Source organism: Orcinus orca, chromosome 1, assembly GCF_937001465.1.
Source record: "Orcinus orca chromosome 1, mOrcOrc1.1, whole genome shotgun sequence".
NCBI classification, from domain to species: Eukaryota; Metazoa; Chordata; class Mammalia; order Artiodactyla; family Delphinidae; genus Orcinus; species Orcinus orca.
In genome coordinates this window covers 16,485,336-16,499,429 of record NC_064559.1, presented here as the reverse complement: position 1 = coordinate 16,499,429, position 14,094 = coordinate 16,485,336, and the positions used below count along the sequence as shown (strand labels likewise).

The 14,094-nt window shown below is 39.7% G+C and overlaps 1 long non-coding RNA gene across 2 annotated transcripts in view; it reads right to left on the bottom strand.

The window, feature by feature from the left end:
• Positions 1 to 14,094, bottom strand: part of LOC117201774 (uncharacterized) — a 69,396-nt gene that overhangs the window by 45,316 nt on the left and 9,986 nt on the right. The window lies entirely within an intron of this gene.

Sequence of the window (14,094 nt, the reverse complement as noted above, 5' to 3'; positions counted from 1 at the left end):
TTCAAAAATATGCACATGTAATATTTGATTTATATAGCTAAACTGCTTTCCATTGAATTCTACTTGTTTTTAGTTGAAGTATAGTTGATTTCCAATATTGTGTTAGTTTCGGGGTACAGCAAAGTGATTCGGTTCTATACACACACACACACACATATGTATACACATATACAAACACACACATATATATATTCCTTTTTCTATTCTTTTCCATTATAGATTATTACAAGATATTGAATATTGTTCCTTTGCTATACAGTAAATCCTTGTTGTTAATCTATTTTATATATGTTAATATGTGTCTGTTAATCCCATACTTGAGTCCTTTCACATTACAGAACAATATAAAATTAATAATAAAAGCAAACTAGCAACAGAGAAGGGAAATAAGACATCATGCCTATAAAATATTTTCGTATAAGGTCTCAGTTGAAAACACTTATCTGAACAGTAATACTTTTCTCACCCAACAGTGTGTATATAGTAGTTGCTAAAGCTTGGACCATATCTACTTATAAGACAGTTCTAAACAATGTTAGGTCAACAGAATTGTCTGGCTGTTATTCTGACCAAGTAAAAATTGTCAAGTAATAGCTTGATGTAAACAGTTTTAAATTAAAAATGAACAATCAAATTTTGTCTGGGATTGACTCAGCTATCTAGTCAATTATTTTGTAAAGTTTAAACAATATTAATAGCCCACAATAGTTAAGATTTTTTGACTGCTTCCTGTGAGCCAGAAACTGTGTGTTTACAAGCATTATGCAATTTCATACTGCTACGGTTATATGAATGTCGGTGCTATTATTAGCCACATAGAGAAGAATGCAAAAAACAGACTTAGAGCCTAGGTAACTTGCCCACGTTATATAGCTAGTAATCCGTTGAGCTACCACTTGAACCCAGGTCTGTATTATTTCAGAGTCTAAACCCTTTACTATGTCTACTTGACTCTACCTTGGCCAGATACTCTGTCTCAGTTAACTTCCTAATGTTCTGCTATATTCCTAATTCTGGTTCTCAAACCCAGAGATAGCTTACTTTAGAAAGATGGAATGAAGTTAAATCAACTGAGAGCAAAATAGAACACACATCAATAGGAAAGCCTGCTTTCTGCAATGGGGTAGTTTGGCGCCAAGCTGAGTAACCAGTGCATGGCCAGGAATAGTATCAGAAATGACTCTTTTCAAATAAGAAATTAATCTTCCAGATATACTTGAATTCAAATATAAAAATGTATTACAAAGATTTTAAAATTGTATGTAATAGGAAAAGACACACAATTTAGATGGAACCAGAAGAATAAATAAATTATGACAAATACACAGAATACTGTGCAACCTTAAAAGAAATTAAATAGATTAACGTGTGCTAATACGGCAGTCACCAAGACATACTGTTACATGAAAAGTCAAGGCTCTGACTAGTATGAGCAGTAAGTTACCAAACAGACCTTAAAAGATAGACATACAAACTCATGCAAAATAGAATATCACTGGGAAGATCTACAAGATCCTGGTATTGTCTCTGGAGAGGGTTAACTGTGATTCAGAGAAAAGAGAAAGTCTACTTTTTACTACATAATTATTTGTATTGTTCTATCTTTTATCATGTACATAAATTACTTAGAAGTATTTTAACATTAATAAATAATAATAGGTGTGCAATCTATGTTTGTGGATCTGAACAATGATCGGAACACATGGGTCATGCCAACCTAGAAGCACTGGACTTGGAAGCAGACAAAAAAAATTTTAATTTGGTTCTGTCACCAACTAGCAGGGCAGGGTTTGTGTAAGGGACTTAAATCTTTTAGCTATAATTTCATGTATGGGAAATTGGTATAACAGCCTCTCAGATTCTCAAGGATGAGATGAGACCATATACAGCAGAGCATTCTCTGAAGTGTAAAAATGCCAGGAATTATTATTGTTTGTTGTTGCTGAAGCAGGCTGTGGTTCAGATCAGGAAGCCATGTCTTCAGAAAGGGAGCACTTACCACGCATAGCCTGACTTGCCACGTCAAGCAGATCAACCAGATATTTGCCAAATATTCGCTTCACTTTGTACCATATTCCCATTCTTTTGCAACTAGATGTGAAAATACTTACGATTTCTCCTTTAGAAAGGAGAAAATGTTTGTTTGCAGAAATGGTTGTTTCTTTGGGGTAGAAGGTAAACCTAAGAGGGACCTCGGCAAGATGGAGAGAAACAATCTTGTTCCTTTAAAGAAGAAGGTGAAGAGGAGAGAGGAATGGATAAAGGCTGAGACCAGCGAAAGATAGGGTGCTCAGCAATGTGACCTCACCAGACTGCTTGGCATTAGAATCACAGAATGGCGGACATGAGTAGCATCTAGAAGAAGCTACTTAAAAGGCTGAGGACAACACACACAGGGTCTCTCAAGACAACAGAGACAGGGAGAATGAGAGTGAGGTTAAGAGAGAGAGGCACAGGAAGTAAAAACCCAGGACCTCTCAGAAATATAAGGAAGAGTCTTGGACTGTCACAGAAATGGACTGGGATCCAGTTTTACCCTAGAAGTTCAAGGGGCAGGGGCCCCAGCTGACCGCAGGGTAACGTACTGTTTCCCCAAATACATGCTTGGCCAGCAGTACGCCCGAGTATTAGACTGAGTTTACAGAATGCAACTCCTGGACAGCCAGCCCAGTGGATTGACTGTCCACAATCAGCAGGAACATTCCTGGGTGAAGTGCAAATTGCTTTCCCTGGTGCTTGACCCTTCCAAACCGTAATGATAATTGCTGCTGTGTTGCAAGCTGGGCTTATGCACAATGCAGGGGTTAGTGCCCTCCCCTCAGGAAGGCTACCAAGGAGTAGGGACTACACACATCTGATTGTGACAAATGCCTAGTTTACCTGCTAATCAGTGCACAGTAGTAGGTATTTTGTAATCTCACCAAAGCAGAAAACCCCACACATCTCAGCTCAAAAAAAATCAAATCAAATCTACTGCTTCTATATATTTCTGGTAGGAAATGAAATACATTCAGTTTTAATCACATGAGCAGTCAATCAAATATCGAATTGAAAACAATGAACTGCAAAGAGCCACCTCGAAGTCACTTAGCATTGATAAATTAGTAATGTATTATTAAATTATTCATATCTTTTTTTCTTCCTTCGAACTATAATGATATACTGTACACAGCACTGATCATTTACTTAGGCTGAGTCCATTCATTTAATTATGCTGCTAAACTTGGTAGGCCAATTGGTCATCATGAGAGTTTCCAGGCAAGCTTATCACAAATATATAGAACATGTTTCTTATTGCCCCCAGTGGCTAAGTGCTAAAATGCTATTTAGTGCTCAGAAGGTTAATGTCCTGCTTATGTAAATTGTCCAATTTAACATTCAGCAGCGGTATCATAAATTCTGGCTCCAGGATTTCATTAAACGTATGTTCAAACTAGTTGACCTTAAAGGTTAACAAGCACAAGTTAAACAGGACAATTATTTAACTCACTTCTTATCAAGAGACTGAAGTGTACTAGCCATTTAATAGCTCCGCAGACTTCACAATTAGAATTCTTAGAAGGTCTCTGATAAAACGGCAGGTCATGAATTTTCATAAGGATGTCAGATAATAACTATTTATCTGCACTTGTTTTTTCTTTCTTATAAACTTAAACTTTGATATTAACATTCAATTAGAAATGAGTCCACAGAGAAGGACTAGGTAACTCAGGTTGCTAGGGTTCACCTTCATTTGGGTCTGCACGGGGATTTAAAACATCACTTACGCATCGTCATTCATGAAAATTAACATGAAAGTCAGGGACTCACCATTAAGTGTGCAGAGCTCAAATGAAGCATGGGGCCCAACACTGAGTTACAACACCTCTTTTACTGGTTTGGGACATTAGACTAAACATTTGATTCTTTTCTTAAAAGACCCCCAAATGCCTATTAACCTCCTGGAAAAAAAATGCATTCTCCTTTGCTTTTATAACATGATGCAGTTTTTTTGTTTTTTTATGCGGTACGCGGGCTTCTCACTGTTGTGGCCTCTCCTGTTGCGGAGCACAGGCTCCGGACGCGCAGGCTCAGCGGCCATGGCTCACGGGCCCAGCCGCTCCGCGGCATGTGGAATCTTCCCGGACCGGGGCACGAATCCGTGTCCCCTGCATCGGCAGGCGGACTCTCAACCACTGCGCCACCAGGGAAGCCCTCATGATGCGTTTTAATATAACAGAAAGTTAGATGATTCAAGACATCCTTTTCCTCGCCAGTCTGGTTTCTTCTCCTGCTCTCCTTGGGCATTTTTTTGTGAAATGGGAGCGAATCTCTGGAAGTGATCGCTAAAGCCGTGTTACTACGCTGAGGTGAAGCTTGGAGCGAAGTCCGTGGGCTGACGTTTGCATGTGCTTCTCTCTGCGGGAGGATCAGGCAGTGGCTTCGGGGATGCATTAAACTGGTAACCACACACCAGCTATCTCAACAGTTGGTGGCCACTGTCCACCAGGAAAAGGCACAGAAACCTTCTCTCCTTGCAGGTGTAACTGTTTAGACTGCAGGCTCTTTGGAAAATAAAGCAGCACATAACAGCAAATAGGACTTTATTCATAAATCATGAGCTGAATTTCTGTTAGGAGCTGAAATGAAGCAAAACGGGTCCAATTTGCCTGTAGGTACATTGGGGGTGTGATAAGTAATTTTTAAAATTTGGTAATGTGCGTTAAAGGTAATTAAATGTAACGATAGAAAAGGGAGAGATGGATAGATAGATAGATAGATAGATAGATGGATAAATAGGTGTTAAATATATCTGTGCTTGGCCCAGTTCCTCTTCCTGCCTTCCTCATTCCCCCAGAGGTTACTTATTTTTAGGAGCTGTTTAAAAAAAAATAATATAAGGAAGAAATATTTTCTAGCATGAAAAGATGTGACAGTGTTTTATATTCTCTTGTGTTGCTCTTCATCCAGACTTCATCTTTTGAATATTGCCTTCAAATCCTGCCTGAAAGGGGACATAAATAAAGTGAAATGGCTAATGGACTAAAAACACTTATGATCAGGTTTTCATAACTAACATTATTGATAGCTTCTACCGCGCAGCCACCTGCACACAGTGCAATATCCATTTCTAAAGTAAGATTTAGAGCCCTATTTGCAATAAAAAGGCTAGCACATGCAAATAAAGAATTCGAGAGTGAGGCCGGCAATGGCCTCCCCCAAGAGAGGGAGGAAAGACCTCTTTCCATCACAGAACTGACCACAGGGTCACAGGACACTTTTTCAGATTTCAGACATGGCTGTGCATTTCATGGCATCCTGGGAGGGTCTTCAGGGACAGAAAATTGTTAAGTCCTTAATTTGGAAACAACCACTTCTTTCTCTTCAATGGCTTAGTATTTGCACTTGGTCAGGCAAATAAATTTGCATTTCTGTACATTGAAACAATAACAAGATCGTTTTGTAGGAAATGTAACACAATACAAATAAGGAAGCAGGCAAGATGGGAATATTTTTATGGAGTCTGGTGCTTTCCATGTCCATTTTAAGGTGATTTTCCTGTTGTTGTTGTTTTTTTTTTTTTTCCTTTAAACATTTCTATTTTAGCAAAGACAGTTAAAGAAAAGCCTTTGTGATGAATAGAAATTTATTTGGTGTTCAAAAATTTTTCTTATCAATAACCCTCTCTTTAAAAATATTTTAGCTGTAGTAACAATAAGAAGATGCTAGCAAAACAGAAAGCATTTTATCTGCTTCTTGCTATTGAGATAGCGTTTGGAAGGCATAATTTTCTTCTCTTTTAGTTCTTACTATTCCCATCTCAGCAAAAAAAAATTATTTTTATTCAAACTCTGGACTTTATTATTCTAAAAAAATTAAGTTCAGATTACATAGGAAACTGGAAATTATGGCTTTATTAAATTAAATTAATTTAAAAGAGCATTGGATTTGTGGGACTTGTATAGTTACTCATATCTACAGCTTCTATTATGGTAGGATCCCCTCCTTCAATTATATTGAAAATATGAATCCCAGTATACAGTCCCCCTTGGAACTGTGCATTAATGTTAGAGATTGTCACCTCTGTACTCTAAAGAATAGTGATAGCTTCCAAGTTATATAGCAATCAACAGCAAAACATTTCTCCCTCCCTTCAGAATCTCATGGTACTGCAAAGTATTACTGAGAGAGAAAAATGTTTTACACGGGAAGTTGCAACAAAGATTTCACACATAACTGCATCAGTGTTTAGTTGTGAGTCCCTATTTTTGTCCTTTCTTTGGTCAGAATTTGAGTGTAACAGACAGCAAAGAAAGACATGAAAAGGAGGATGCAAAATGACTGCAAACTCTTCATAAATGGCAAACTCATTGCTCAGAGACAAGCTGAGGCCTCACTGCTGATGACAGACACAGCCCAGATGCCCGGATGCAATCAATGCTACCTGGGAGGGAGCTGGGAACGATGAGACAAGTGTGACGCTGCTCCCCCCATCCCCTCACCCCACCCACTCCCACCTCCAGAGCAAAGAAAGGGCCAGCAGTCCAAATCACAAATCCAGCCTGCTGCAGGAGAACACCGATCCAGACAGTGTCTACTATGTGAGAGACAGCTCAAACGGATGCTCAAGTCTTGTGACAGCTAGGGTTGTGACATATCAGGAATGAGCGGCAGCTGGGTGAAGACAAGTGGAAGACACCCTAGCATAAGAGAGGGAAGGAGGGGGATTCCCTGGTGGCGCAGTGGTGGAGAATCTGCCTGCTAATGCAGGGGACACGGGTTCGAGCCCTGGTCTGGGAGGATCCCACATGCCACGGAGCAGCTAGGCCCGTGAGCCACAACTGCTGAGCCTGTGTGTCTGAAGCCTGTGCTCCGCAACAAGGGAGGCCGCGACGGTGAGAGGCCCGTGCACCGCGATGAAGAGTGGCCCCGGTTGCCACAACTGGAGAAAGCCCTCGCACAGAAACGAAGACCCAACACAGCAAAAATAAATAAATTAATTAATAAACTCCTACCCCCAACATCTTCTTTAAAAAACAAAAAAAAAAAAAAAGAAAAGAGAAGGAAGGAGGTTGCCATGAGTTGAACTGTCTTCCCCAGAAAGATATGCTGAAGTCCTGATCTTTGGTCCCTGTAATATGAGCCTATCTGGCAGATGCGATCGAGTTAAGATGAGGTTGTACTGTATTAGAGTGCACCCTAAATCTAATAACTGCTGTCCTTATAAAGAGAGAGCGATTCAGAGACGGAGAGAGAATGCCATATAACGATGCAGGCAGAGACTGGAGTGATGTATATTCAAGCCAGGGAACTCCAAGGATGGTGGGCAACCGCCAGAAGCTAGGAGAGGGGCATGGAACATCTGTCTGCCTCAGAGTATACAGAAGGAACCAACCCTGCTAAAACCTTGATTTCAAATTTCTAGTCTCCAATATGATGAAAGGATAAATTTCTGCTATTCTAAGCCAACTGGTATGTGGTACTTTGTGGCAGCCCTAGGAGACTCATACAGAGGTGGATAGGAACTTGACCTACTTCCTCCTTCCCATTTTCTCCTAGCAGTCCCTGAACCAGAATCTGTTCTGGTATCTCTCATAGTCTCCTGAACAGACTCTCAGACTGACTGGCACTGATTACACGGAATGCAGAGAATCACCATGCAGAAGTCTTGATGTCCTCTCTCAAACTGGACCTGCCTCTTGGTCAATGATGTCAGTAGCCAGTCTTGATTATGCTCTAGTTCCTCAGAATTGATTTTGAACTTCTAATAATTCCTCCTTACATCCTCAAATTTAAAAAAAAAAAAAAAAACAGGTCCTCAACTCTCTTCTTCCATATTTTCCTCTAAAAACCGTCATGGCTTGGGCCTAGCTCCCTTTCACCTTCTAAAAGTTTACCAAGTATCACACTTATATGGTCATGCTCTTTATGGCAGGCAGGAACAGGCAAACATAACTGCTAGATTGCATTTAGAGCTTAGGTTTGGGGATCAAACTCCTTTGATGGAGGGAGAATAATTCTGGCAGCCTCTGCAAGCCTAACCTCAGATACTATGTCATGGTCTTCCTGCAGTGTTGATGCCTAAGAGCTTTTCAGACAAGACTGCCTGGCAGTAGTTCTCAGTTTAAGCTTAGATAATCATAACGATAATCGTTATGATAATCGCCACCATCTGTAACATCCACAACTCACAACTGTGACTCGAAAAAAGAAAGGTTTGGAGTTATGAATGGCAGACCATTTTGTATCAGGTTTCCAATGTTCATGACCTGTCCAGGGTTGGATTAATATGACACAAATGCCAGGACTAATTTTCACCCTCAGTATATGATTATTCAAAATGAGTTACTAATGACACAGCACATATATGTGTGTATGTGTGTGTGTATATCTTCTTGACACCATTACAATTACTCATATACTCTATACAAAGCTCCCATAAGATCTTTCCCCAAAAGAACTCTTTAAAATTTTTTTTAAAGTTTTTTTACACAATTTTAAAAGTTACTTTCCATTTACAGTTATTACAAAATATTGGCTATATTCCCCATGTTGTACAATATATCCTGCAGCCTATCTTATACCCAGTAGTTTATACTTCCCCCTCCACTGCCCGCCCCCCAACTGGTAACCACTAGTTTGTTCTTTATATCTGTGAGTCTGCTTCTTTCTTGTTTTATTCACTAGTTTGTTGTATTTTTTAGATTCCATATATAAGTGATATCATACAGTATTTGTCTTTCTCTGTCTGACTTACTTCAGTTAGTATAATGCCCTCCAAGTCCATCCATGTTGCTGTAAATGGCAAAATGGTGTGCTTTTTTATGGCTGAGTAATATTCCAGTGTGTGTGTGTGTGTGTGTGTGTGTGTGTGTGTGTGTGTGTATGTACCACATCTTCTTTATCCATTCATCTAATAATGGACACTTAGGTTGCTTCCATATCTTGGCAATTGTAAATAACGCTGCTATGAAATTGGAGTGCATATATCTTTTTGAATTAGTGTTTTTGTTTCCAAAAGAACACGTATTCAACAATTTAAGGGGAAAAAAACCCACCTTGTTGTATAATTTCCCCTTCACTAACTTTCCTGACCCTACTTCCAAAAGTCAACTATAGTTAACACCCAAGGTGTATCACGGGATTTATGAAACCATCAAAACCTTCACAACTAACAGGAGAGATCTCATTTACTTAAATTTACGTCTATAGTTGTGAAAATGAAACATAATTTCAAAGGACTCCATCTGCTGTGGAAGTTTTCCTCTGTTATAACTTCTGTGTAAAATTGAATACTCTTTGCCATTAACAGGGGGAGTCAAAGGGATTCATTAAAGCACTAGCCTGTTATTCCAGGGGCTTCTAACTAGCTGAAGGGAGAGAGAGAAACAATGAATCATGAGCATCCCTTTTGCTTTGCCTGCATGTCTCTTTCCCCTTTCCTCTTATATGTCTCCTTCTTATACCTCATGGATTAAACACCTAGTAGACAAACGGACATTAATTAAAGGCAGACATGAAACCGTTTCAAGGATCTGATGTGGAAGAATGAGTATGAATTTGGAAGGCAGGGAATCCTAGTGCAACACTTACTAAGCTGTGACCTTTGGCAAGGAAGTTTACTCATTCATTCAACAAATACATAATGACCACCCACTCTGAGCTGGCCACTGGAGTTACAACAATAAATAAGGCAGACGTGGGCCCTTCACTCAAAATATTTCATTCTATTTAACTGTCTTCTCCAAAGCTCAGCTTCCTCCTCTGTTAATTTGGCATAATTATAACATCAGAGTCATGCGGAAAGTGTGAGGGAAGGAATGAGATACAATACATGTGAAGGAATTGTGAAGTCCAGTAAAATTAGCTATTATTTCCACTGGATAGGAAATACCTTAAGAGTAAAAACGGTTTGCTATTTGCCTTTAGTATGCCCTGCACCTTGCACAATGCTTGGCGTTTAGTAGATACTCAGTGAAAATTTATTGTATGATTATGAACACCAATAGAGATCAGATTAGTCACTTCCTCATCTGCTCTTCGCAATTGGTACGCACTTTGAACAATACACGATGTGAGAGCATGTTATGTTCATCTCGGTATTCTTCTCGCCCTTCTTTACCTGACACAATCGCTGGAGCATAGATGGTGCTTGGAATTTATTTCAGTAAAATGTCTGTCAGTTAACAATCATTTCAAATAGAAAACTTAAGCAGGGAAGGGTCAGCTCTTGGCCATGTCTGCTCCATGCCCTGCGAAACCCATGTCCATCACATCCTCTCTCACTGGCCAGCCGCCAATACTGAGGATTTCATTATCAGCTCCACCCAGGTTTGGAAATGACCCTAAATATGCTTGTTAGTGTATAAGAGACTGGGTGGATGTTGGACAAGGTTTCCTTGTGGAAGGGACTCAAAATAACGTTTAGGTAACGAGAGGGTAGAGCTGTAGGGGAGGGAGTATATCCTTCAGCGAAAATAACATACGCGAGGGACTGAAAATGGGAGATGAGATGGAAATTTTGTGAAACAAAGAAATCCACCATGCCTGAAGCATAGGTCAGGAGGAGAGTGGTCCAAGATGAGGGGTGGGCAGGGGCTAGGGCTGGGTTGGCAACCTCTGCAATATTGACATTTGGGGCCAGAAAATTCTTTGATGTGGAGTTCTGTCCTGTGCCTTGTGGATGGTTAGTAGAAAATCACTATATGCCAACAGTATGCCCCAGTGGGGTGACCAAAAATGTCTCTAGATACTGCCAAAGGCCCCTTGGGGGAAAAACTTCTGAGATTGAGAACCACTGGCAAGAAGTCCACTGGAGGGAAAATGGAGGTTTTGACCAAGATAGTGGCAGTAGGATGGACAGAACCTGGTAGATTCAAGAGATATTAGGAAGTAGAATGCGAGTGGTATTCATAATCTTGCCAGGCATCTTTTTTCTGACCTTTTTCACTGTTCTATTTGACCCTACTCAAGGCCTGGGGAAGAACCAGCAGAGCAGGTCTTCTTGTTAATACCCATCTGATTTCAATTGGTTCCATCTTTTTTTCTGATTCAGGAGACCTCTTTGCTTATTACTTATTGCTTATCACTATAATTTCTAACTCTTTACTTCTTATGAAGGTTGACATTGGAACTGTCTGTGAAGGACATTGTTTGCATTTCCTTTTGAAGAGAAGCTCAGGCCACACAGGCCCATTTTGATTATCTACCTGTTTTTCCTGGAGGCAGGAAATTACTAGAAGCTTGTCAAAGCATTTCCCATCCTTCCACTGATCCCCATTTTACAAGGAAACTCAGGGAGGAATCCCAAGTATAAAGGACCAAAAAAGTAGCATTGATGAGTCTACCACAATCTGAGCTTGCTGAAGTTAGCAGAATGGTCTTCTGGTTATCTCACAGAAAAATCAACAGTAGTCAGAATATATTTATTAACCTACTTAGTGGATTTCAGGAACAATCTCATCATGACCCCCCTCACACAGTATAAGGCCTTTTCCCTTAGTAAAAGGAAGAACCAAAGGTCATAGCTTCCCTGCAACTTCTATCCACTAATTAGAGAGACCCGTTACTAGGTGAGGCTGAACATAATTGGGCCATTACAAAATAAAAAATATACAATTTCATTTCTGTTGGTTTTCCTGTGAGTGAGACACAGATCATCAACGGATAGTCAAAGTGTAACAAGAATATTACTGACGGGTTTTCTAAATGTGAGATTCCAGCTCCAGGGATTCTGTTAATATTGCTCACATTAAAGAACCTGAATGGACAGGTAGCCATTTGGGACCTGCTTCTGATCCAAAGCCATTCTAAATATCTAGTTTTACCACTGTGAGCCGTATTCAATGGCAAGCTCAGGAAATAATATTGACACTGAGAGGAAAACTCTCTTCTTTAGTAAAGACACCAAGGTTTCCTTAAAGCCAACAATATTCCAGGAGCAATTTATTAAAAATCCTCCCCAAAAGATCTGTGGGTAAATATACATAGAGGCAAAGCCATGGTACGCACTTCAACCTACAGCCATATGCACACATCTGGATTAGGACATCGAAATCTGGTCTCAGGTCACTGGAGGACTTCTAGCTTCATGGAGGCACCTTCTCTGGAGGTGAAGCTAGCTACAAATTCTATTGCAAACCCTCACATTCTCCACCCATTTCTCTTGTCTCCTGTGCAAAGACAAGGCCCTAGTGCACTGAGTTTGATGCTGTTGTTGTTGCCAAATGTGGTCTAGTTTCCATCTTAAGAAAATTAATTTCATGTTTTCTACTTTCATCTGAATGAGTCCATTGGAAATGACAAAATGAACAAAGCTTGAAGAAAATTAGAAAAGCAAGTAGGCAATGTGCTCTAGCTTACCTTGAAAGTGTTTGTGGTAGTAATGGCCATTTTTCATTTGTTGTGATAGTGGCTAAGATTAGGCTTCATCAAACACATGACTATCCCCAATTTTTTTTAAAAGGAAAGTTCTGTGTATTTAATACCACAACAACTCCCCAAGGTAGTGGAGTCCAAAATGCTGGAAAGTTAATATTTCAGTAGAGCCTGAAAAGGACAGCTTTGTTTTCCATGGAGAGGGAACGTGATGCTGAAGAAAGAACACAGAGCTGGGAGTCAGGCCCGTGAGTGTTGGACAGTTCCTCCTCCTGTGTGGCCTTGGGCATATCGGTCTCAACCCACCTGCTCCCATACATCTAAGGCCTTGTCAGGCATTAAAATTCTATGATGAAAAGAAAAAGGGGCACATATCCAGAGAAAACTATAATTCAAAAAGATTCATGCTATGTTCATAGCAGCACTATTCACAATAGCCAAGACGTGGAAACACCCTAAATGTCCATCGACAGATGAATGGATAAAGAAGATGTGGTATGTATATACAATGGAATATTACTCAGCCATAAAAATGAATGAAATAATGCCATCTGCAGCAACATGGATGCAACTAGAGATTATCATACCAAGTGAAGTAAGTCAGAAAGAGAAAGACTAATACCATATGATATCACTTGTATGTGGAATCTAAAATATGATGCAAATGAACCTATCTATGAAACAGAAACAGAATCACGGACATAGAGAACAGATTGGTGGTTGCCAAGGGGGAGGGGGTTGGGGGAGGGATGGAGTGGGAGGTTGGGGTCAGCAGATGTAAGCTTTTATATACAGAATGGATAAACAAGGTCCTACTGTATAGCGCAGAGAACTACATTCAATATCCTATGATAAACCATAATGGAAAAGAATACAAAAAAGAATGTATATATATATGTATAACTGATTCACTTTGCTGTACAGCAGTAATTAACACAACATTGTAAATCAACTATACTTCAATAAAAAAATAAAATAGAAACAAAATGAAAACAATCCACAAGATCACATGCTTTCTTTTAATCCTCCATGACTTCATATGACCATGAGAGGCAACAGAAAGACAAATTTCCTTGCTAAGAAAGGGGAGGTTGTCTTTTGGCGATTCATCCCTAATCTCTTTCTCAACTTGAGAGCTCCCTCTCCAGACTCACTGCATATTGGGATCCTTTACTGCCCAGGTCCAGGATCATTCTGAAAATAAAAATGTTCTTCTCACACAGCTGGGCAGCAAGTGTTTAGAACAAGAGTGAAAGGCTAGACAAATCTCTCCATTGTCTAAATGTCAAGATTCTTGGTATCACCCATCTGTGAATCAGAGATTCAGAAAACAGAATCCCTGCTTTCTAAGACAAAGAAGCCTGAGGTCTGAGTGGTGCATTGTGCCACGTGCGGAGCCCATATTTTGAACCCAGCAAGTGTAACCAATACCCCTAAATTCAATAAGAAATAAACACTGAAAAACTCTGTAGGGTAACAGCATCAGTGCTCTGTGCTTAGCATCCCTTCCAGGTACTGAGAGGAAAGCATATTCAGTGCTGGTGGTAGTTAGTGCAGTGAAACAGCAGAAAATCTGGTGACGAAAATCCTTATGGCATAATATTTAGTGGAAAAGTAGTATATACAACTTTGATCCAAATTATATTTAAACATAAATGTAAATTTTTTTTCTTTGTATGCATCTTTTCCAAAATTCTTACAGTAAAATTTGATTAATTTTGTTGTAAACAGTGCAAC